This window comes from Phalacrocorax aristotelis, chromosome 2, assembly GCF_949628215.1.
Source record: "Phalacrocorax aristotelis chromosome 2, bGulAri2.1, whole genome shotgun sequence".
NCBI lineage: Eukaryota > Metazoa > Chordata > Aves > Suliformes > Phalacrocoracidae > Phalacrocorax > Phalacrocorax aristotelis.
The window spans coordinates 82,860,943-82,886,040 of NC_134277.1; the positions used below are offsets into that span (position 1 = coordinate 82,860,943).

The window sequence follows — 25,098 nt, forward strand, 5'->3', positions numbered from 1 at the left end:
AAGATCATCTCATTCAACCCCCCTGCTTGAGCAGGGACACCCAGAGCAGGGGGCACAGGAACGCGTCCAGGTGGGTTTTGAATGTCTTCAGGGAAGGAGACTCCACAACCTCCCTGGGCAGCCTGTGCCACTGCTCTGGCACCCGCACAGGAAATAATTTTTTTCTCCTATTGAGGTGGAACTTCCTGTGTTCCAGTTTGTGCCCATCGCCCCTTGTCCTGTCACTGGGCACCACTGAAAAAAAGTCCAATCTCATCCTCTTGACACCTACCCTTTAGATATTTATAGGTGTCATGGTTTTAGCTGGGATAGAGTTAATTTTCTTCACTTTAGCTGGTATAGTGCTGTGCTTTGAACTTAGCATGGAAAAAAAGAATGTGGAGATAACACACGGATGTTTTGGGCTGTTGCTGGGCAGTGCTTGTACTAGTCAAGGACATTTCCAGGTTCCCATGCTCTGCTGGGTGCACAAGAAGTGGGAGGTGAAGGAGCACAGCTAAAAGAGCAGATTCAAACTGACCAAAGGGATATTCCATATCATGTAACATCATGCCCAGTATGTTAACTGGGAGGAGCTGGCCGGGTGAGGAGGCAGCGATTGCAGCTCGGGGACGGGCAGCATCGGTCAGCGGGTGGTGAGCAGTTGTATCGTTTGTGTTTCTGTGGTTTTTTTTCCTTTTTTTTCCCTTTCCCTTCCTTTTCCATTTTATTATATTAACATTATTGTCATTATTATCATAATCATTATTATTATTATTATTTTATTGTAATCATTAAACTATGCTTCTCTCAACCCACAAGTTCTTTTGCTCGTCCAATTCTCTTCCCCATCCCAGAGGGGTGGGGCGGGGAGTGAGCGAGTGGTTGCATGGTGTTCAGTTGCCAGCTGAGGCTGAACCACGACAATAGGTATTGATGAAATCCCCCCTCAGTCTTGTCCAGGCTAAACAAACCCAAGTGTCTCAGCTTTTCCTCATATGGGAGATGCTCCAGTCCCCTGATCATCTTTGTAGCTCTCTGCTGGACTTGCTCAAGCAGTTCCCTGCCCTTCTTGAACTGGATGGCCCAGAACTGGACACAGTACTCCAGATGTGGTCTCACTAGGGCAGAATAGAGGGGGAGGATAACCACTCTAGACCTGCTGGCCACTCTGCTTTTAATGCACCCCAGGATACTGTTGGTCTTCTTGGACACAAGGGCACATTGTTGGCTCCAAGGTCCTTCTCAACAGATCTGCTTTCCAGCATGTCAACCCCCAACCTGTACTAGTACATGGGGTTGTTCTTCCCCAGGTGCAGGACCTTGCACTTGCCCTTGCTGAATTTCATGAGGTTCTCCTCGGCCCAGCTCTCCAGCCTGTCCAGGTCTCCCTGGATGGCAGCACAGCCTTCTGGTGTATCAGCCACTCCTCCCAGCTTGGTATCATCAGTTAACTTGCTGATGTTACACTCTGTCCCTTCATCGAGGTCATTGAACAGGACTGGACCCAGTGAGGAACACCACTAGTTATGGTCCTCCATCCAGACTCTGCCCTGTTGATCACAATTCTCTGAGATGCCAGATTAAAGATGGCATTAAAGATGCCAAATTGAAACCAACTGCAATGCTAATACTAAGAGCAGCATCAAGTCTGTTGGATCCACTGAAGGTGAAGTGTAAAAGAATTAAAATGATGCCTAGTAAAGAAAAGCTACTGCTTGTTCCTGAGGCCACCTAAGTGGGATATAGGAAATGATGCATGTCTTCATATGGAAAGCTGAGCTGCGGTACCTTTTCAGCTCAGAGGTGCAAATGCATCTCTTGACAAATTAAAGCTAGTTCTGAACTCGCTGGCTGGGATGCCGGTGGTGTAACTGCAGAACTACAGATCTCAGTTTGGCCAGCTATCCTCTTTGGTCACCCTGTGGATTTCTCTTAAGAAAGTCCAAAAAGCAAAAGAAAAGCTTAATGCTGATTATTGAACAGATTTTTGAGTATTGTAGCAACTCAAGACTGTATCAAATCATGTATGACATGTATTATACATGCATATAGTTTGTAGGATACACATATATTTTGGGGATTTTGATCACTGCACATTTTTTTGAAACATCAGGTGACAAAACGACACAGAAAAACTGCAGGAGGCTGGCACAAACATCCTATTTGCTTTAAGAAATAATGGTTTTGGAGTACGTTGAATGTGTGTTCAAACAGCATCTTGTCCTTGTTTTTAGTTATGCTGCTGCCTCAAGACTTCAATGATTCCTGTGTTTGAATGCTTTATGCTTGCCACTTTTGCAGTGTTATTAAAAAATATCATGTTGTCATCTCTTGCTGCTGTGGAAAGTCACAAAACTGAATGATGTAATTCAGGTATTGTTTCTAGGCTACAACTGGGACGATATTTAGATTTAGATTAATCTTCTTCATCCATCTCCTAGTATTTTAACCCTGCGGTATTTTAACCCTGTAAGAAACCCCAGCTTTAAGATATCCTTGCTTTATGGATATCTCAACAACAAATTCTTTGGTCATATAGTATTATATATGACAGTATTTATAAATGTACATTTTCTGGGTACTCTCTGGTGATCATCCTTGCAGTATTATTTTTGATAATTGCTGTCTCCCTTTGTTACAACTGACAATATTGGTATGAAATGTTATTGTTAAATCTCAGTCTTTATAGGATCAAAACCTGAGGTCATTCATTCTGCCAAAATCAACATTAAATGAAACAAACTGATTGTAATTTTTTTGGTGTGCATCAGCAAAACGGAAGCATTTTGGCATTCTGATCCTCAATTTTCTTAGGTCATACCTACGGAGGGATTGTCATCAGTACCTAAAATTAATAGAACCGTAGAAAGGTTGAGGTTGAAAGGAACATCTGGAGGTCATCTGGTCCAATCCCCTGCTCAAGAAGTGCCAAGTGCTTACAGTGAAGGACACAAAAAGTTAAAATAACATAAGCTCAGAAACTGAAAACTTTTGACTTTGTATTACGTTTACTTAGGAAATAATTAATCAGCCAAACTTTGAAATTATTTTTAAAAGAAACAAAAAAAACCCCAAACCCTAAACCCACTTTATTTTTATTTCGGTTTCTTAAATTTTTATAATTGCAATTAAAATACAATATGGAGCAAAACATCAATTATAAAAAAATTAAGAATACTAAGATGGGAATATTGGAGATTCAGGTATACATTTACTTGTCAGAACAAATTATAAGAAAATCAAAAATTTAAACATTTTAATTTAGGCATATATTTTCTGACAGAAAAGCTCTTATTAATGTATTTACGAAAAATTTACATGTAACCTGAATTCCCTGGGATGACAATTTTTCTTTATGAAATTGCATAAAAATAAAATTATATTAGTTTCAGAAAAGGTAACAGCTGACATAATGACCAGCCAGACATGCCACTTATTTTCAGTAGCTGCTTTTTCACATAGCTGGCATGGATAATTTGCACAGAAACTAAGATATTGACAAGATATTGTTTAAACAGCTCTCCCCTGTCTTTGCTACTTTGCATTGCCCATCTTCTCAACTCTTGAGTAATAAAGAAATATGCCATGTGCCTCAGTTATTTCACACAATGGCTCTGCTTTGCTTCTTTGTTGAAATATTCAAGAGGAGTTACTTGACTTTTAAAAACAAAAAATATCAACACTGTCAGATTTCTTTCCCCTACTTATATAACCTATATTGGCAACAGAAAATAATGAAGTTATAGACCAGATTTTTTCCCCCGTACTATACAAATTTAAGGTCCGTAGTCTACACCTAAAAGTTGCTTCAATTCAAATTCAGTTCTACGTTTTAGATCAATTTATAGATGCTCAGAAATTCTGTGTATCAAATAATTCTCATTTAGGTAGCTACTTGATGTTTATTTGGCATCTAAATTGCAGGGAATTAATTCTTTATTTATTTTAATTGGCAGTATATTAACAAGCAACACAAATTCGGTCTTATTTCAGGGTTTCAGGATTTCAAAATTAGGTTCTGTTTCAACCTGAAAATGTCCATTTTGCATCAATTTGGTACCTATGAGGAAAAAGTGTTTTAAAATAATTTATTTCAGAATTTTCAGGATTTCTTTTTCAGTTCTGTCTGAAGAAAAAACAAGTTAAATTTTACGTACTTATAATTTTATTTTTTGACAGAATTACACCTTTGCATGCAAGGTTCATTTCCCAGTACATGGCTTTCTGCAGTGTTATTTAAGGGAAATGTTCTGTTCACAGATTCCTCCATAATATATTTGGGAAGAAATCTCCTTGTACGTTGACAGGGAAATACGCATAAAGTCAAAGCTAGCTGTGGAGATTGTATTAGTTATGGAAAGTGTACAACATATGAATGTGGACGTGTGTCTGTGTGTATTGTGGTGAAGATACTTTCAATTTTTAATTAGTAAATCACTGTTATGTGGAAAATTTCTGAGTCCCAAGTGCAAAGATATAGTTAATGAAAATATTTTCGTTGTAGGAGGCCTCTGTGCTTCACTAAATCATGACTGTTAGTGTGATAGAGAATAGATCTAATTTTTTTCCAGTAGGAAAAGACATTGTATTCAGTGAAAAGACCTAGTTCCTTTATTTTGTCAGTAAGAGAATGTGATCTAACATCATTTACCTACTATTGCGTTAAAAGTGGAGTACACAAATACCATTATCTTGGTAAGAAATTGCTCATTGCATAACAGCCATGTTTAATGATAAATTATTGGAGTTGCACTGTATACCAAATTGAGGATAAGGCATTTACAGTGTGATTTAAAAAATGAACATGGAATACCCATATTTCTTACAGGAACAGCTCTCATACAGCTACATCTGACTGACATGAACTTTCAGCTATGAAATTACAATAGCTATTTTCCCAGGTCTTCTCTCATTTCTGAAATGAATAGATTTATCCTGTGATGGTATTGCAGCATAAGCCTCTTTTTGTTAATGAACACAGCAACTCATCCAGGCTGTGTCTGTTCTCTTCCCGCTGATATCAGTCCTACTTTTCTGTTTACCTCATGCATAGCAGGTCTTCATAGCTATTTAGAAGCAGAAATAGTAGGGATTGAGTGGCTAATTTCTTACATTGAAAATGTACCCTGTAACAAAAGCACACCTATGAGAAAAGGCTTAATGACTAGTAAAATAACATCCCATATATGAAATTAAATTTATCCTATTTTATTCCTCTTCTTACACTTTTTTCCCCAGCCTAGATCATAGAAGAAAAGTATTTACAAAATGATCAAAATCTGGGTAAGACGGTTTTGGTAAAAGCAAAGAAATTCTTTCAAGAGTAAATATAACATTTACTTAGATAGTATTAACTAAGTTAGAAAACTTAATGCTGAATTTCTGCTCTATAAAAGATTTATATCTACATAACTAAATGGCGTGCTCTAGTATGTCGATACTTTGCAACATACATTCGGGATCTTAAAGAAGAATACTTATGCTTTGAAGTTTTAAAAATTTATTTACCAGGTATTGTTTTGGTTAGCTGAAGTTAGTTTGCACTGTAGATGTGATACCTGATCATTATTGTAGAAAAGTGACATGGAATAATAGTAGCTCATAAGGCTCTGTGAGAATGTATATTTAATAAGCTAGGGAATGTAGCTGTAAAAGTTTGATGGGGAAAGACAAAGAACTTGACCAGAATGTATATTTTTAAAATATAAGTATATTTTTTTCTATACACTTCTACTGAAGGAAGCTTGTGGCAAGTAATGATGGGATTCTGCTCACCTAATATTAACTGTCTAAACTTTTGCATCTGATCTTAGCAAATTTTCTATGATCTTTTCATAATCAAAAGGGGAAGAGCTAGATGCCAGCAAAGAATGATAAATCTCATTTTGAGAAACATGTCTGTGTTCAGGTGGAAGAAAGCTTACTGACATTCTTCTCTAATAATGGACTATCAGTAGCCTAAATGACTAGCTTAAATTAGATGATTAATTATGGCGGTACAAACTCAATGAAATAAATCACTCACGAGAGCCTCATGCAGTTCTAATGACATTGCAGAGCATAGAGAAATGTTGCAATGTTCTTTACAACGGGACTCATTGTTGTAAAAATTAATACATTCACACCAAAACAGACCTGAAAACTTCTCAATACTTTGGTTTTAGTTAGGATGTTGTATACTGCCTTTCCTTCTTATGAATAATTCCATCTAAGTGTACATATGTATATCGCCTATTTTAGCAATGAGTTATTAAGAAGTTTCTTATTTCAATTACACATATATGTATATTACCAATGCATTTTTTGCTTGTTCCAGAGCTATGATTCATGAATAATTTGAGTAAACTATGGTTATCAGCATGATTATGTTATTAGAAGTCAGTCTTGAAAACATTAAGATGCAGTTTAATGAATTCATTGAAACTTTTTGACTCTTATCTGCACAAATAAGGATAGCCTCTTAAAGAAACGTATGCAAGGTCTGGTCCACAATCTATTGGCCTACAAATTTAATGGAAATAATCTCACTTAACTCACTGGAACCACTTTATTTGAGACTGTAGTGAAACAAATCAAAGCATGGAGTGAGTTTTTTTGATGGGATGTTAGGGATATGGCCTGCATTGTTCCTTTGGTCTCAAACTTACTGTTCGCTGCCTGTGATATTGTAAAGAATATGTTAGAGCACCTAGCTTGCAGTTAGCTCTTTGTGCCCTGCTATACTGTTACTAGTATTTGAGCTAATTAGGATTAACTCAGATATGTCTGTGTGAGTTGCAACCATTCCCAGTCTGCTTGCCGCTGAGGATAAAAACACTCGTAAGTTCTGGAACATAAATATTCATGTCTGATTTTTTACAAAATCTGATACTCTTCAGCTTTGTGGTATGGGACCCACATGAAAAGATTGCTAATGTATATAATACCAAGCCTGGTATTATATACAGGAAGTGAAGTGACTGGAAATCTGCCTATTAGTATTGAGAATGAGGCAGAATTGAGAGCTGAGAAACAGACAGCATTGTGATACAAATTACACGGTACAGATGTCATCACTGTTGCTGTAGCTTTGCTGCATACTTCAAAAAACAGTTTGGAAAAAGATACACATAAAAATGAAGATAATTTGCCATCTGAGCAGGTTTAGATATAAGGGATGAAAAGTTGAGAAAAAGGTGGACATAAACAATAGAAAAGCCCCAAACACTTGAAAAGCAGCACAAGCAATTACAAAGGCCACTTTCATAAGTATTTTACTTATTAGAAGATTGACTGAAACACTGTAAACACCTGTCAGAAGAACAAAAAAATATACTTTTAGAAATTGACAGTTATGGATGACATTGTCTACGAATCTCTGTTGTGTTAGATCCACAGTTAGATACAGGATTTTTTTCTGACCCATCCTAGTCATTGTTTAACTATTCTTTGTCTCCCTGTTTTGAAGATTCGGGGTTTTGAAGAATGTGTGTGAATTTATCATTAATCTCACACAAATATTCTCCTGAATTAGAAAATAAATTATGCAAAGTTAAGATGTTTTCTTCTATTTTGTTTTCAGGTGTTGGTTTTGAATCAGTTATGAAGATGTTGAATAACATTGGGCCCAATATCAGTCCCTGGGGGACCTCACTCATGACAGGTAGCCACTTTGAAAAAGAGCTGTTTACCACCACCCTCTGGGTGCGGCCTGTCAGCCAGTTCCCCACCCAGTGCACAGACCACTTTTGTAGACCATAACGCATTAATTTCTCCAGGAGGAGTCTGTGGGGAACCATATCAAAGGCCTTGGAGAAGTCCAAGTAGACAATGTCTCCTGCCTGCCCCATGTCAACCAGGCAAGTCAATTGGTCATAGAAGGCCACCAGGTTTGTCAAGCACAATCTGCCTTTAGTGAAGCCATGTTGGCTTTTCCCAATCACGTGCTTCCTTTGACTTGTGATGGCCCTCAGGAGGATTCGTTCCATAGCTTTCCCAGGGACTGAAGTAAGGCTGATGGGCCTATAGTTACCCGGATCGTCCCTCAAACCTTTCTTGTAGATAGGGGTAACATTTGCTTTCCTCCAGTCTTTTGGGACGTAACCCATTCTCCACAACTTCTCGAAGATTCTGAAGAGTGGCCTTGCGATGATGCCAGCCAGCTCTCTCAACACGCTGGGGTGGATGGTGTCAGGGCCCATTGAGTTGCAGGGGTCAAGCTCCTGTAGTAATTCATGTACTAACTCTTCCTTCACTGATGGTGGGTTGGTGTTTGGATCAACAGGGAATTTCATTCCCAAAGCCTGGGACCCAACAGTGTTGGTAAAGACAGGTGTGAAGAAAGTGTTGAGGACCTCTGCCTTTTCAGCATCATTGGTGACTGACTCTCCTTTTCTGTTTAACAGTGGGTCTATATTTTCCTTCTTTTTCTGCTTGTGGTTGTACCTGAAGAACCCTTACTTGTTATTTTTGTCATCTATGGCCAGTTTCAATTTGAGCTGGGCTTTTGCTTTTCTAACTGTATCTCTTCACGGTCTGGCAATGCTCTTGTAGCTCTTGATGGGTAATCCTCCACTTCTCCATCTCTGGTAAGATTCCCTTCTGGTTTTGAGTAGGTCCAAGAGCTCATGGTTGAGCCAAGGGGCCCTCTTGCTCCACTTACTTCCCTTTCCTTTGTAGGGGATGAACTGTCTTTATGCTTCCAAGAGAGAGTTCTTGAAGAACTCCCAGCACTCACTAGCTCCTTTATCTTCCATGGAAGCGTCCCACAGGATCCCTCCCAGCTGAGCCCTGAGCGAGCTGAAGTTTGCTCTTCTACAGTCCAGAACCTTTGTCTTAGAGCTGACCTTCAGCATGCTTAGCAAGATCCTGAACTTGACAATATTGTGGTCACTGCAGCCAAGGCTATCACTAACCGAGATATTACAAAGCAGGTTTTCTCAGTTTGTGAATAGCAAGTCCAGCAGTGCCTCCTTCCTGGTTGGCACATCTAACATTTGTATGAGGACACAATCCTCTATGCATTCCAGGAACTTGGTGGATGACATGCGAGCTGCCATATTGTTCTTCCAGCAGATGTCTGGGTAGTTGAAGTCACCCATCAGGACCAGGTTCTGTTGGCCACAAGCTTGCTTTAGTGCCCCAAGTATCGCTTCATTGGCATTGGATAACGGGATCAAGTGTAGCCTGATGAAGTTTGCAGAGGACACCAAACTGAGTGGGGAAGTAGGCACTCCAGAAGGGAGAACTGCTCTGCAGGAAGGTCTGGATAGGCTGGAAGAGTGGGCCAACAAGATCCTTATGAAGTTCAACAGGGACAAGTGTAAGGTCTTGCACCTGGGAAAACATAATCCGGGAGTACAGCACAGACTGGGATCCACCTGGCTGGAGAGCAGCTCTGTCGAAAGGGACCTGGGGGTCCTGGTGGGCAGGAAGCTCAACATGAGCCAACAGTGTGCTGCTGTGGCCAAGAAGGCCAACAGGATGCTGGGTTGCATCAAAAAGGGCATCGCCAGCAGACATAAAGAAGTCATCATACCTGCTCTACTCAGCGCTTGTCAGGCCACACCTGGAGTCCTGTGTACAGTTCTGGTCCCCGCTATACAAAAAGGATGTGGACAGGCTGGAAGGGGTCCAGAGAAGGGCCACCAAGATGATCAAAGGACTGGGAAGCTGCCATACAAGGATAGGCTGGGAGCGCTGGGTTTGTTCAGCCTTGACAAAAGGAGGCTCAGAGGGGATCTCATCACCATGTACCAGTACTGAAGGGGTAGCTACAAAGAAGATGGAGACTCTCTTTTTACAAGGAGTGACATGGGGAGGACAAGGGGGAATGGACACAAGTTGCTCTTGGGGAGATTCCAATTGGACGTTAGAGGGAAATTTTTCACAGTGAGGACAGTCACCCATTGGAATAATCTCCCCAGGGAAGTGGTTGACTCGGCCACGTTGGACACCTTCAAGAGTCGTCTGGACAGGGTGCTGGGCCATCTTGTCTAGGCTGTGCTCTTCCTAGAAAGGTTGGACTAGATGATCCCTGAGGTCCCTTCCAACCTGTGGTTCTGTGATTCTGTAATTCAAGATCTGTATGTCTTTTATTAATACAGAACTTTTTCTCTGAAAAAGTAGTGCTTTCAGAATTAATTCTCAATGATGGAACACACTAAATTAATCCATTGTTACAACACACTTTTTATGCAGGTGCTTATTTAGGGGTTCTTCTGAGACACGTATTTTACCACTGTTTACAAGGCAATAGAGTTCTTTTTGATGAGTGTAACTCTATATTTAATTATTTCCTAAACCAAATTAAAACAATTTCATCCTGCTATCATTTTCATATGGATCAGGATTATTTATTATTAATAGAGTGTTTTCTTCAACAAATTAGTATTTTATTATTAATTTCATCATAAATAAATAATTTGTATCTTTTATATCATTAATGACATTGGACAAATATGCTTTCGGTTGATTGCAAATGTGCTGCTGTGCAAATGTCAATGTGATAAAGAGAGTTTACTTTATGCCATTTTCTATAGTTTTAATTAAGCAAGAAAAGAAGACATCCAAAATAATTACATCATTTCCTGGTTGAAGAATACAAAGCTAAAGCCTATGCAAACATAGAGTGCTAGACAAAGAAAACTGATACTTTCCTGCTTAGTCTAGATTAACCTTAAGTACTTCAAAATATTTGTATCAGCATCATTCAGATTGTATTAAAAAAATTTAGTTAAAGATGATCTGATATGTAAAGCTAGTTTAACTGTAGGTCCGGACATCTAAGAACCAGTATATGCCTTACTTTCATAATGATTCTTTAAATTTAGAGCATTGAACTGCATAACATTGCCTAGTTTTGACACAGATTTAAGTAAAATAAGTAAATAATAATAATTGTTTAAAAGAACTTGATTTCTAAAACAGTAATTATGTTTCTATAACCAGCACTTTTGAGGTCCATACTTCCTCAGTAGCCTTCAAATATAATTCTGGAGACATGTAAATAAAATCCATATCTTCCTTTTAGAGTTGAAATGTGTTGAAAAAAGGGAACACAAGATGAAGCTGCAGCACCTTATGTGTAACCTGGCAGCTGTAACACTCACCTGGGAAGAAACTGAGGGCTTCTGGTCTGTATCCTTGCGATTTTCATGTCTGTTGCATAAACAAGGTTTTTGTCCTTCCTGCTGAGCCACATCATAGCTGAGCCAGGCTCTTTGTTTCCTTTGCCACTTTTCCTGTCTGCTGAAGTCCTTTCTGCACAGTGCTCCAAATTTCAGTGAGAGTGGTCTGTGACCCTACCCAGACCTCCAACAGGCTGGCCTAGGCAAAGTAAACCTAACTAAATTTCACAGACAAAATGCAATACTTGTTTCTGGCGTGATACCCTCGTGTCATTATTCAGCATCCTTCTCATCAGTCCTATACCTATGTATGTGAACTGTTACAAAAGTTTTGTCTCATTACTTTTTTGTAATAACATAAAAACCATTGTAGCACAGTAGCTAAATAAAAATTTAATCTGTGGATGAAATAACAAATTTAATAGTGTCATCATGATTACAGCATGCTGCAGAAACTCTTCTCAGTCAATTTGTTTCTCGCCACTACAAAATTTGAGATCAGAAGTGGTAAGTTGCTTGCTGTTGTTGGTGATTGGATTGGTAAGCATGTGTAGTGGCTACAAAGTTTACAAATGCTGAAGCCATGATACATGTTTTGTTAGTAACATCAAAATAGTGCCAATAAAGCTTTATTCCACCTTGTCATTTACAGGAAAATTTCTCCTGAGTATGTGTCTTAAATAATTTATAGGGAGAATTAATTTTAAAAGGACGTAGAACTCAGAAAGAAAAAAACCTGATCTTTACTTTCAAAATCTTACGCAAACAAAGAAAGATACGTTTTTAGTATTCTTTCTTGGAATAATAGTTTTCACTCAGGTTCTTAGAGCTTGGGAAGAAGGTAATTTTCCAAGACACTGAATAGGTGTGTCTATTCTGTAGGTAAATATATTTCATTCTGAGGGCATCTCCAGACAAAGGGGTAACTTGAGAGAGAAATGCACAGCGGACAGGAGTGGGAGCTCCCCTTTTAGCACTAAGCCTTGCAGCATATATCTTACTGCAGTGGCTGAAATTAACAGGGTTTTTTTTGCATTTCTCCCCTCCCCTCTTCATCCTTATTGGTGCTTTCTGTACTCTTGGATATCAGTGTAGTGTGAGAGTTTTGAATAAAAGAATATATAGACAGTTCAGCACCTTGCTTCTATTGTCACTCATCAACACAATACAGTATTATATACAAATGTCAATGTCTGCATAAAGCGCAGCTGGAACAAACATTTACCCTATCAATGGAGCAAAAGCAAACCTTCTCAAAGAGGGGCAAAAGTGATCTCAACTCAACCCAATTGTTTGTACATCTGGTAGATTTTGTACAGATCTCAATGTTTGTTCCCAGTACTTTGAATATTTTTGTAATCATTTGGAGCTTTTTGATTTGGGTAGGTATGTGCGGTATACCTGTTGGGATTCTATTGCAATCCAAAACCAATTCCCAAGTTCATATGAGCTGTGACACAGAGAACAGTTTTTGCTTTTAGATTACTCAGTCATTCCATTCATGGATTTAGCCTGGATATCTCGCATCCACGGTTGCTGTCCTAAATTCTGGGCAATGCTGTATCTCTTACATCCTCAATGAAAAAGTCTTCCTGCCAGCAGTACAATACAATAATATTAACCCACGTTCTCTGTAGTCCTAATGTAGAAGTGTCTGTTTTCCTGTAGTCATTTGGGAGGTCTGGATTAAGAGGCAGTTTTTATTGTAAAACTGAAAAAAAAAAGTTACTGGGATACTCAGAGGATTAAACAGAGGTTATTTGGAAAGAAGAAAGGCAAGGTTTCAGGCAAGTCTGTTTTGTTTACATACAGTTTGAACTAAATCTGTGATCTAGATCTAGATTTATAGACCATTTGTTTTCTGTCAGCCTCCCTACATGCAAAATGAACCAGGCACAAAAATTCTAACTGAATTTATGCCACTAGTATTGGGCAGTCTTTGCATTTAGTTGGTCCAGTTTTGAGTACAGATAGCCCGACATCAAACAAGATGCCCAATAAATTAGAATTATCTAGTTTCCTAATCTCAGTTTTTTGCTCATAATTACTTTTAAGATTTTGCCAGTATCGAAGAAAAGACTGTATTTTGTTTAAAAAAAATCATTGTGAAAATGCACAATATGTTTTATTTGTCTGTTCCATTTTTTGATTTGTGGATCCTTTGGCACACTGAGTGACTGTATAATACATGGTAGGGCTATCACTGCCTGCCCTCCGGTGGTATGTTAAATTCTTCACTGGAATCTTATGATTATTTTCTGAACTATCACCATAATTGTCCCATCAGCCTCCATTCCTTTCTGCTTATAAGCATCTTTTCCCTTAGTCTCCCCTTTCTCTGCTCTCCATGGCCTCAGGCAGGTCACTTGCCCTCTCTGCTGATGCTTCTCCATCTGTAAAATGGGAGTAATCTGAGTTGTTGGGAAGATTAATTAGTGAATTAATATTTGTGAAGCACTTGAAAGATGAGAAGCACTAGATAAAGGCTAAGTAGTGTAATTATTATTCTCAGAAGTGCCTTTATGAATAGGAAAAAAAAGAAACAGCGTTTCTGCAAACTGATTAATAATCAGTATAGATGGTTCTGGAGATAGCTCAACACAGGCTAGTTGGCTATGCTTGTAAAGAGACAAATTAACATGAATTAATATGTAGCATTTACATTTCTTACCCACCATTTTTAACAGATAATGTTAATATTACACATTTTCATGTCAATCACTAGTCACAGCTTGCAACCATAAGACAAAATGCAACTTTCTGAAGTTTGGAAGTGAGCCCTTTACATTCAGGCTTCCAAAATCTTCTACTCTCATTCCATATACAGGAGTGTCTTTAAAACATGCTACTTATTACAGATGCAAATGGAACTGAGAGAGTAACTGAGAGTAAGTATTTTAAGGTAATATCCTACAGTCTCATCTTTGCATTATAATTATAAGACTGACTTCTCCACCCCACCTCCAAAAGGAAGGTAATTTCCTAGTGCTATAATTAAGCCATCTTTCATTCCTCCATATGCAGAAAAATTCGGAAGAGAGGCTAATGGCCCAAAATGAGTATGATCGCATAATGATACTTCCTGTCCAGAAAAGATATAATTATTAACCTGAACAATTTTTTTTTAATGTATCATATGATTCATCTTTCTTCTGTGGCTAGAGAATCCTATGCAGTTTAACCACTGGAAACCAACTTGTATTACTTTGCCAACTGTCTCAAACCATGTCATCTTAAAAAGAGATATAGGGAGATAAAGAGAAAAAGGTGTGCTTTGTGGGACATTATTCTCTTCCAACATGTTTCCATACCAAGACCTTATTAAAGAAACTCTGTTCCAACATGCTCTGTACTGTTTTTTGGCAGCATGATGCAATGAAGTAAAGATGCTACTTCTTTATTCTTTCTGTGGGATATGATGCCCAAGTTTATGTTGTCAGTTCATCGCCTCTGCTTCCTTGAGTGAAGGGGCTGTAGCTGAGATGTGGCTTTTGCTTGGGCTGCCTGAATGAAGGCGGCTGATTTTTTGCTCCATTCTCCTCCTGCCCCCTTCATTTTCCTGCTGGCTAGAACTGAGTCACATATTCGTACTATGATCTGATTCTGTGTCTTCTGAGCTTTTAAATGTTGGCATTAATAGATCCCATTGGAAATAATGAATACAGGATGGAAATATTAAGAAGGCAGTTTTGTATATTATTGCCTTTTCATTCTTCTGCTGATCATCTAAAGAAAATTTTAGGAAACCTGATAATCGCAAAGGCCCATGAGACTGATGTTTTTGAAGTGCAGGATAGACTCAAAAACAGGTGGATGAGGAATAACATGCAGCTCTGCAGAAGGAAGCAATAATTTTGTTCTGAATTTTGTTATAGGCTATAGATAAGCAAACTAATGGGGTAGTAATATGTAGCATGCTGTCTGTAATAGGAGGGCATTGGAAGGTTTAGTGATGTGAGTGGTACAAACAAGAGAAAAACTCTACAGCGTTAGGCTCTGCTAATCTGTGTTAGTATCTGTGTACCAGATTAAAATCATCATGTTTCTTGGTACCCAAAAATAAAATCTATATACATTACATAATTTGGCTTCTTTATGTCATAAAAGCTACTTACCTTATTAGACACTTGGATGCAGTACAATGCTTTTAGGAGTAATGGTCCTGCCAGTAGGCACATGGAAGGAACTAAATCACTTAGATTTCTGAAAGGTTCTGAAAGTTCTGTTCTGCTCAGAAGACTGGGATGAGGGACTACCTTACCAACCTGTCCACCATCAGCTTGGCATGGTGGAGCTTGAGTATTCCCACAGCAGAATCTAGCCTAAGAGCTAACCAGCATGGTCACACAGGAAGGGAGAGTGCTGACCCCGAATGAGAACTTGTCTTACTAGCCATTGTTTCCATCAGCCTATTCTTTCAGAGCTTGGCATCAAAACAATGTTACAGGTCCTCTTTATAGTATAGTCCAGCCTTCTTCCCTGTTTGCTGTGCAGAAGGAAGTCATCCTTTACAGCCAAGGGGCTGGTGTCTGTTATGTGAGAGAAAACATGCTTCAGACCATGAAAAATGAGAAAGAACTGGGAATTACAAACTTTCCAGTCATGTTCTTTACAGCTTTCCCAGTTCCTCCTGAAAAGTAGTTGAGGGAAGGTGATGCTAAAAGCAATTTTGTCAGCACTTTATTCCTTTTCCTACATAAAATTTTTTGTGTCTGTATACAGAAAAAATGTAGCTGTTATTCTCCCTCTATTTTCTTCTTCTATACTTACCCATTCTAACACTGCCAGAGGAAGCAGAAGGATACTTTTCTTTCTAAGACTGTAAAAAAAAAAAATAGCAGGAACACAAGGAAGGAGGAACATTAAGAGACATGGGGTAAATAATCCTTGGAGAAGAAAAATAGGAAGTGCTTGTGGTACTAGAATTTTGTAGGAAGAAATATTAACAAGGAAAGAGTAATCGGAAAGACAGCGGATGAAGGTAGGAAACAGGGTGTTTCATATGTCTAGAGAACAAGTACATTAAAATAACTTGAAGAGAAAAAATCAGACATTTTTAAGAATTTAAAAAACCTATTAAAAGATGACTGAAACAGGCAAACTGAAAAAGAGAAGGGTGGCATTATGTAAGAAAAAGCAGTCAAAGGTAAAATTAAAAATAAACAACAAAACAGAACAAACAAAAAATGAAACAAAACCAATTCCCTGAAGTTAGAAGACTAAAAACTAGTCAGAGACATGCAAATTAGGACTGCAGGAAAGTTTGGTTTAATTAATGTTTATGTTTGTTATTATATTTTTCTAAGCTTTTCCAGCAACCAATAATGTCTGAACAATCTCGGGCAGAGATGTTACCTCCTAGGATCTGGTTTTCTCTAGGTATTATGAAAACCCTGTGGCTTCCCTGAAAAATGGACAGATATGATAGTTTATGACACCAAAAATGTGGCTCTTAAAGTATGTTAGATTTATAGTATTAGTCTGAGTAACTAGAAGAGCAGGCTTCAGCTATAAAAATGCCATTGAGAATACCAAGACTAAATTGCAGTTCAGTTTTGTCCCCTTCAAGGGGACACAAGCAACCCCTCCTTATTCAGACAGACAGGAACATGGAGGCTAATGGATAGGTATAAGATATTTATGTGGTTACAAGCAATATATTGCATCCCTGCACACTACTTTCTGCACCATCCTCTCCCCCCTATTCCTGCATGCTAAAGGAAGTGGATGGCAAAAGGGAGTGAGCAGACAGAGATTTTACTGGGAAGTTGTTGTAAATTGCTGCTGAGACAGGTTATACCACAAATCACACTGTTCCCTTCACCTGAACAAGAAGGATGTGGGGGAGGAATTGTACTTTCAAAAGGATGTCCCTGAGTCATTCTGCCTCCCACACTGCTCCTGTGGTACAACTTGCGGGGCAAACCTGTTTCTGCTGCTATGCCTAAAGCAGGTCTATAGCCCCCAGCAGAAAGGAGACCCAGACCAGAAATTATATGTTACATTTTGCTGCAGAACCATGACCCTAGTTACAGCTGTGTAGCTTGTTTTCAGTTGAACTGTGTAAGTGTATTGCTGACAGAAATTTTCAGCAGAGATAAACCGACTTCAGGTATAAAATTTCCTCTGTCCTGTAGAGTACATTCTAGCAGTCCTGAGGTTCTCAATTCATACAGAAAGATGCACCAAGCAGACAGAACAGAATTTGGATTCCATGTTTTAACAAAACTGCCTTTGTAATGCATATCTGTAGCTAAATAGTATTGCAGGCACATATCACATTCAAATAATTGCCCATTCTGTTTCTTTCCTTATAATTATGGACAATCATAATTCATTTGGTGCTTGAACATGAACTATGATCCTTGTGGGTCCATTCCAACTCAGGACATTCTGTATTCCTCTGTGATAAAAAGTATATTTTTCTCAGAGGGTAGTAAAACTGAAGAGGAATAATCAAAACAGTGGTGGCCATTTCACATCATCTTTCTACCTTTATTTCCCTTTTCTGTTTACCAGATGCAAATACATTCTTAAAAACACTGTCCTTCCACATTTCCTTTCACTCACAGGGCTCTGTACCTTCTCTGCCCATAAGTCCCCCGCTCTTGGGAAGAACAATATTTTTTAAATACCTTCCAGAACTGAATCCTGGAGTACTTTAGACACCACCAGCCTTCCCACTGTCATTCTGATTTTGGAACTGTTCTGCTCTGGTACTGGATGCTCCAAAACTTGCATTTGTTTCTTTATGCTTTTTGTGGACCTTTACTTAAATCCAGGATTAGCTGTGCCTCCTAAATATTTCCAACATTGTGGGGATGCCACCAAGGAAGTAACACTAACATTGCAATGTCACAGTCTACCACCCTAGCTTAATAAAAGTGTACAATGAAGCTCAAACCTGTACATAGTATAAAATAATCAGAAATGTCTTAAAGTAATACGCTGTACTACTTTCCTTATCTTTGAAAGTTTGGCCTAAGTAAAAAGAACAGTACTGATTATTATTGCTAAACTGGGAGTGAGAACACTGGTCAGATAACAGCAAGAGCGCTTTGTATTTGTCTGAGCCCCTAGAGCTACCAGAAGGAGAAGCCTCATGAAGTGAAGCAGTTTTCCAATAAGTATGGCCAGGATTCAGCTGTTTTCTTCCATCCAGATCACATCTTTACCTTAACATCAAGAACCTATCGGACAAGGAGTTGAAGTGCTGAAGGTTCAAGATTACACTTTTTGTTAGATGCAAACAAGTTTCCTGTGTTGTCTGTACTTACTCTGGCCCGAAAGTTTGTAAAAAGATGACCCATATAAAAAATAAAATATTGGACGGTATTGCAGGAAGGTTGATCTTTGAAATCCGATGTAATATTCATCAATGACAAATTGTATTGCTTTTACATGAGATCTCACTAGTTTATAAATATGCTGTACAGTTCCACTTAAATCAATGCAGCTATGCTGGTGTAAGCCAGATGAGAATTTGTAGTCGAAACTGCTCAGCTCGTGCTTTTGAAGGTAATGAGGATGAGAGTAAAATTTCAGTGCTGAAATGCATGGCAATTGTCAGGTTTTACTGAGAGCTATCTAGTCTGGTTGTCTCTGGCTGCCATGGGGAAAAAATCATTGCCAAAATTTAGAAAAACTGATGGTTGTGAAAGTTCAAATGGTTCAAATGGGTTTCTTTTTCTTCAAAGCATTTTAATGTTTTTAAGTGGTGTATTATTTATATGTTTTCTCTGGAGAGATGAAGGGTAAAGATGGCTTTACTCAGTCTCTTCTATTAAGTCTTTTATTCTGCTGGTTTCATTGCTGTCCTACAGTATTCCCACACCTGATTTCTAATTACTGTTTTTCCAGCCAAAATGAAGCAGACAATACTTCTTTTTGTTAATTACTTTTTAAAAAAGAAGAAATTACTGAGCAAATTGACACTCTTGGTACATCTTGTATAGTATATCTTTTTCATAGCAAAGGATCTTTCTAAGCATAATTCTGTGTGTTGAAGCTATGGGTATAGACATGGTTCACTTCTAATTCGTTGAGTTCCTTAGCATCAGCACAGCTGAGGCAACTGACTGTGTGTGATTTGGGCCAGCAGAAAAGTTGTGAATATATTAGCGTATAGGTGATTCCGTCACTTTGCTATCCGTTCTTCTATGGCCATTATTCTGTATTGAATTTACAGTGATGCATGGTGAAGTATTTTGCTGCAGTAGTTTGTGTCTCTTAACTGAAGATTTTTACATTAATATTAGAAAACTTACACTAGTAGAGTTTTCTGTATTTATTTTAACATTCAGTCTCTTCAAATGGCCAATTTGGGAAATAAATCTCCTTTAAAAAATGCTATTAATCTGTTAAAATATACCCCAAACCAACTAAATTATTCTTTTAATGAAACATGAGTGTCTAATGACCTTTGACAGTAAAAATACCATGGCTTATGCAATGATACTTTAAAGGTCTTCTAAATTTTATTACTAAATAGTATTAGATAGCAGAGGATTTTTTTCCTATGATTAGTATCTTGTCTTGCCCAGGAGGTAATATTTTTGTCTATCTTTGAGGAACAGTCCTGAAACAAGGAAATTTTTCTTGAGTATATATTTTAAATCCTGTTGTGATTTTTAAATTTTCTCACACGTGTATATTTTAATTATTTGCTACAGTCATGGCTTGTGGCAGTGAATTCAAAAGGTTAATTATGGATTGCGTAGAAAACTATTCTTATTCCTTCCCCCCCTCCCCTCCCCTTTAACTGGTTTAGTGTACTGTCCCCCTTGTATGAGAATGATGATCTGATGAGGGGTTTTTTTTAGAATTTTATTTTTTTTAATCTATATAAGTCATTATATTATCTCCTGTTGAAGACATATTACTTCTCTGATCTCCTTACTTTGAACAAACTTTGTCCATTTATTCAGATGACTGATAGGAACTGAATTCAAAATTTTAAGTTATGTTTAGGATTTGGAATAGGACCCAAGGCAATTGACTTAACTTCTGCTGTTTGGACTACAGCAAGATTTCTGAGTGACTCAAATTATTGTTTCCTTTTGTTAACACTTAATTTAAAATGCCAGTTTCCTACCCAGTTGTCCAATTCAACAGTAAGTCCCAATTGTTTCTGCATAAACTTAAATCATGTTGTCACTTCAAATTTTGTCACTTCATGCTTCAGTCCCTTTTCTCAACCCGCTGTTTTCTTTTCCAGAACTTTACCCAAAGTAAGAAACAATTAAGATAATTCAGTTATGTACTATAAACTTCTGATGAATGTTGACTTTTAAACCTCAAAAAGGCAATCAGAACATTAAGTGAGAAGAATTACAATTTGTATAATAAGAGTGGAATTTTTAGTAGAAAACTACTCAAAGAGATTTGAAAAGGGGCTTGTAATAGGAATAGTATTCCTGACATGGAGATCTCTTAGGTTGTGGAACAGTACTTTAAAAGAAGTGTTGAAAATTCCAGGGCTAGTAAGAGTTAGGACTCAACTAAACAAAACAGCAAGAAACCTGAAATTGGAAGCTTTCAGGAATGGCAAAAGAATTGTCTGAATAAAGTCTTTTTCATATTTAATCTCTTTCATTGTATTTGAAATCATAAATAATACAGTATGTGTCTGTGGATTACCTGTTTCGTAAGGGATGACATGTCAGAACAGATAAGATCATAAGTGTTGGGATGACTTGCTGCCCATTCTGTGGTACAAATTTATGGGTAAGGAAAGCAACCTCTTTTTCAGTGAGGATTGTCTCAGAAAATCACCTTGGTCTTGACACATGAAACCATTTTAGTCAAGTTCAAGAATGTGTTTCTCTTTCATATTAATGCATGTAAAAGCCTTATTATTTGATTAATTTTTACTTTGTTACCATTAGTCCCAGGTGAAACAGGAATCCCTGGGTGATAGGCATTCTGTAAATCATACTGAAAGATAAGCTATGTTCTAAGAAATGTGCTGTGTGAATATGAAATGCCCCAAACAGTCTTATAATCCTGATTTTGCACATGGAGGAGCTTTTGATCAGTGGGAAGAGAGAGACATTTCCAGAGGAATATAATGAAAATGATATTACTACCACTGTTGGGGTAGAAAAGTTAATCTCTTCCTACTGTCTGTGTAGTGGGAACATGGGATTTATTGTCTGTTTCTCAGGTGTTACAGTTAGGGTGACTGCAGTTTGGGTGAGAAATCATTGTCAGCTGTGATTTGCTAAATAAATAGGAGATTCAAACTTTTCTGGTTACTTCTGGGTGATCCAAGTCTTGTGATACTCTTCTCTGTAATAATGAGATTTCAGATGTGAATGCTTGCAGAAAGTAAATATGTAATCCATTTTCTCTGCTATTTGTTTAACAACTTAAAAATTGCTTTCTTGAGTGCTTATCCTACTAAAATACAATTACACTAATTTACCTGAAAGATGGATAAAACCAGACTTAAAGTAAATAAAAGTGATTAAGAATTTCTGTATATGTTTATGATTATCTTTGTTTCAGCTTTCATAGAGTAACTTATGATAAATATATATGAACTAACATTGCTACTGTAAGTTCCAAATGTTCTTCTTTAGGTGCTATCAAAATTAAATATTATCCATTTTGTATTGGTGCCTCAGGTCACCATTACTAAATATATTGTTCTGTGAACTCCTCTCTTAGTCACAAACTGGTATTTCCATGGATAAATCTGAATGGAAAAATGAGTCAACTGGCTAGTGCCATGATTGTTGTCCAAGAAGCAGGAAAATAGCAGATGAGGATAGTCATAAAAGTTGCCATACTTTGGCTGAACTCATTTGACCACATAAGCCTGAATACTTGGTACACAAAAATCTAGTTTCCATAACACCTTAAAACCAAAAACAGGTCACAAATTCACCTCATTCTTCTTTCACCCTGCTTTTATTTTTCCAATCTGTATTTAAACTGTCATCTTTAATAGATTTATTTGTATCAGTATAAGTGAAAGGCAAATTAGGTCTTTTAAATGCATTCCTTGTTTTTTTGCCCTCTATTGCAATCGTAGAAGAGAACTTGTACTATTGTGCTTTGCTACTGATTTTATCTCTACGTTGAAGAGTCCTTTCTGTACTAATTTGGCATTCTTTCTCTACATTTTATTTAAATTGTTACATATGCTTGTTAAATAATTCTAGTCTGTTTGGGTTTTGTTGTTCTTTTCTTTTTCTTTCCCGGGTGATTGATTGCCATCTGGGGGCTAACATGAGCCCACCATGCTAATTACATTTATTCTACCCACTAACTGCTATTGTCTCCAGGGTCAGAGACAAATGTATGAATCCACTTTATCTCTCAGCTTACAGAACATCTCATACAGTGAGCCTTGTATTATGAAACAGCTACATCAGCCTCTAATTACTCAGCTCTACCCTGTGTTGAATGCTGGTGCACCTTGAGAAACAGCATGCAAAAGCACATTTGTTTAAGTCCTCAGATGGTTAACGTTGTGCATAACCTCCTCACAAATTACAGCCTCAGCTGCAGCACATCCATTAGTCTGGAAGAATGAAGATTCCCAAGCGGCCCTGGTGCCTTTCCCAATTCCCTTGCGACCCACCAATCCTCTCAGTGCTTTCTCTGCATGTAGGGAGTGTTCAGAGCTAATCAGGTCAATGATCATCTCACAGCTCAGGGGACATGACAGGAGCCTATCACAGCAGTTACACGATCTTCCAGACCCGAGCACGCTTGCTGAGAATCTCATGTTAAGAAACATTGCTTTGGTGCCTCTTCTCTCACTCCCTAGGAGCCTCTGAGGATTTCAGCTTATCTTTCTCTCTCTCCTTTAGACAGTGAAGGGTTCAACATCAACGAAAAAAAGGCAGAGCAGTATGCAGCTTCCCAGAGGGTGTTGATTGAAACTTAGATTACCCCCAAATCACTGTTGATTTGACTGATGCTCCAGCTTTACCAGAGAAAAGATTTCAATTAAGGTAAGTGCTGCTTTATCTGGCTGACTGCATCATGCCGAATTTCTGCATTGAAAGTTCAAACTGAGTAAACTGACAGCCTGCACTGCAGCAAGGGAGCCCGTGCTGAGTGTCAGGAGAGGGCTGGGAGCAGAGGCAAGTGTCCCAGCTTGGAAATCCTCTCTGGAGGGATTCAGGTTTTAAGCAGCTTCTTATGAATGGCTGCAGTTATTTCCAATTTGGTCCTCCTCTGAAGCTTGAAGAAAAACGTTAGAAACGTGCAGTGGTGTGAGCAGGGAGGAGGAAAGGCAAGCACACTTTCCCCCTTTGTGCTTAGTGTATTTATCTGGGGAAGAACAGCAGCTGGAAAGCAAAAGTACATTATGGTAAAACTTCATTCTGAATGAGGACCGTTGTTCCTTCACAAGCAGGACCTTGTAGACATAAGGCTTCAAAGTCCCATGGCATTCAAACGAGACAGAAAGGGATTTTTGAAATGTGAATCAAGAATATGCATGCAGCTTTCCAGGTTACTGTCAGACTGAAGGCTGTGACTGGTGTGTGTAATGTTATACTCGGAGGCTGATGGGGTTTGTAGTTACTTTCATAGGATTAGAAGTTCTGGGGGGGATAAGGGTGAGTGGGGTGCTGGTTCAATTTGAGTGCCCAGAAAATTAAATTGGTAGATGCCAGAAGAGGGAGGAGTAGTGCTTGACTGAAGAGGGAGAGGACGTATTTTTCATGGGGTAATAGAAAGTGTGGCATATCAAAAGAAATAGACATGATTAGAAATCTTTATCTTGAAAGAAAAAAAGCAGAGAGTATATGAAGGAGGCTGCCTTGAAAGATTAAATGATTACTAAGGAAAAGTCAGAGATGCTTCGGCAGCCTGGAGTTAGTTAGATGACCCGATGTACCTATGGCATGTCCACCCTAAAATGCCTAAAGTGAACTGAATATGATAGTCTCAGTCAAGTCCACACTTAATAGCTATGCTGTCAGGGGGCATAATTAAGGAGCTAGCAAACAGCCCAACTTTTTAATACTATAAGGGACCAGATTAAGATCTGTTGTACTAAACATGTCCGTGTTCTTTCTGTTGCCTACAAAAATTAACAAACTGTGTTTAAAAATCTGTCATAATAGGGAGAAAAGATCAATGGAAAGTTAATTTATTTCAAATCTTGCAGTCTTAAACAGATGTATCACTCCTGGGTAGTTTATAAAAGTGTGACTTAATTGCACTGCTTTTTGCAGCCAATACTGTTTAGTGTCATTAAATATCTGTATCATTGTTGGTAATATAATTAATAGCACTATATCTTGCATTAAAAGCTCAGCTACTCACTATGGAAATCTATTTTTTCATCCAAAAATACCTTCAAAGTTCCTGCCCCGCTCCACTCCTCCCCTCCACCCCCCCAACTCTCCCCCCACACCCCAAGAATAAAAAAGGACAATTCAGGGAAATGTTGGCTACCTGCAGGTTCGTTATATATTCCATTGGCTTTTTCAGTGAGAAATACCAAGTTCTCTTTCTCACAGAAACATAAACATATGGGAAAATGACCTGAGGTTTTAAGAGAGCATACTAAGAAATGTGACAGTTTTAACTGTCTATCAGTATGTTCTCCTTGAAATGATTTCTGAAAGTATGTTTTTTATAATGGTGACTCAATGTCCACAGTTTTCTTGGAAAGGAAATTGAGTTTGGAAGTAGTTACAGGCACTGATCTTCATTTTGGTGTAGCGTATGGCTCACTTCTTTCATGTTACATTAATATATTTACTAAGTTTTGTGTTTCTTCCACCCAGAGATGGAAGTCTTGACCAGGGTTGAAATATTTGAATGCATAAATCAGCTTCCATTATACCTGCCTTCACTTTTATTCTTTCATGAATAATCAATGGTTTCTCAGCATAATTAGTGTTCAGTAATATACATCAGGGTATTCATTAAAAAAATCGAAAGACAATAACTTAATGCACTGTGTGGAAAAATTTCTAGTGTAAATAATTCCTATGCAGACTCAGACATCCAGGTTGCATACGAATAGCAGGAACTT

At 38.1% G+C, this 25,098-nt stretch overlaps 1 protein-coding gene across 4 annotated transcripts in view; it reads left to right on the forward strand.

The window, feature by feature from the left end:
* Positions 1-25,098, forward strand: part of CDH12 (cadherin 12) — a 588,619-nt gene that overhangs the window by 333,670 nt on the left and 229,851 nt on the right. For all 4 annotated transcript variants that reach the window (XM_075084230.1, XM_075084229.1, XM_075084228.1 and 1 more), the window contains one exon: positions 22,913-23,056. The gene's annotated coding sequence lies outside the window, so the exon portion shown is untranslated. The remainder of the gene's footprint in view (positions 1-22,912; positions 23,057-25,098) is intronic.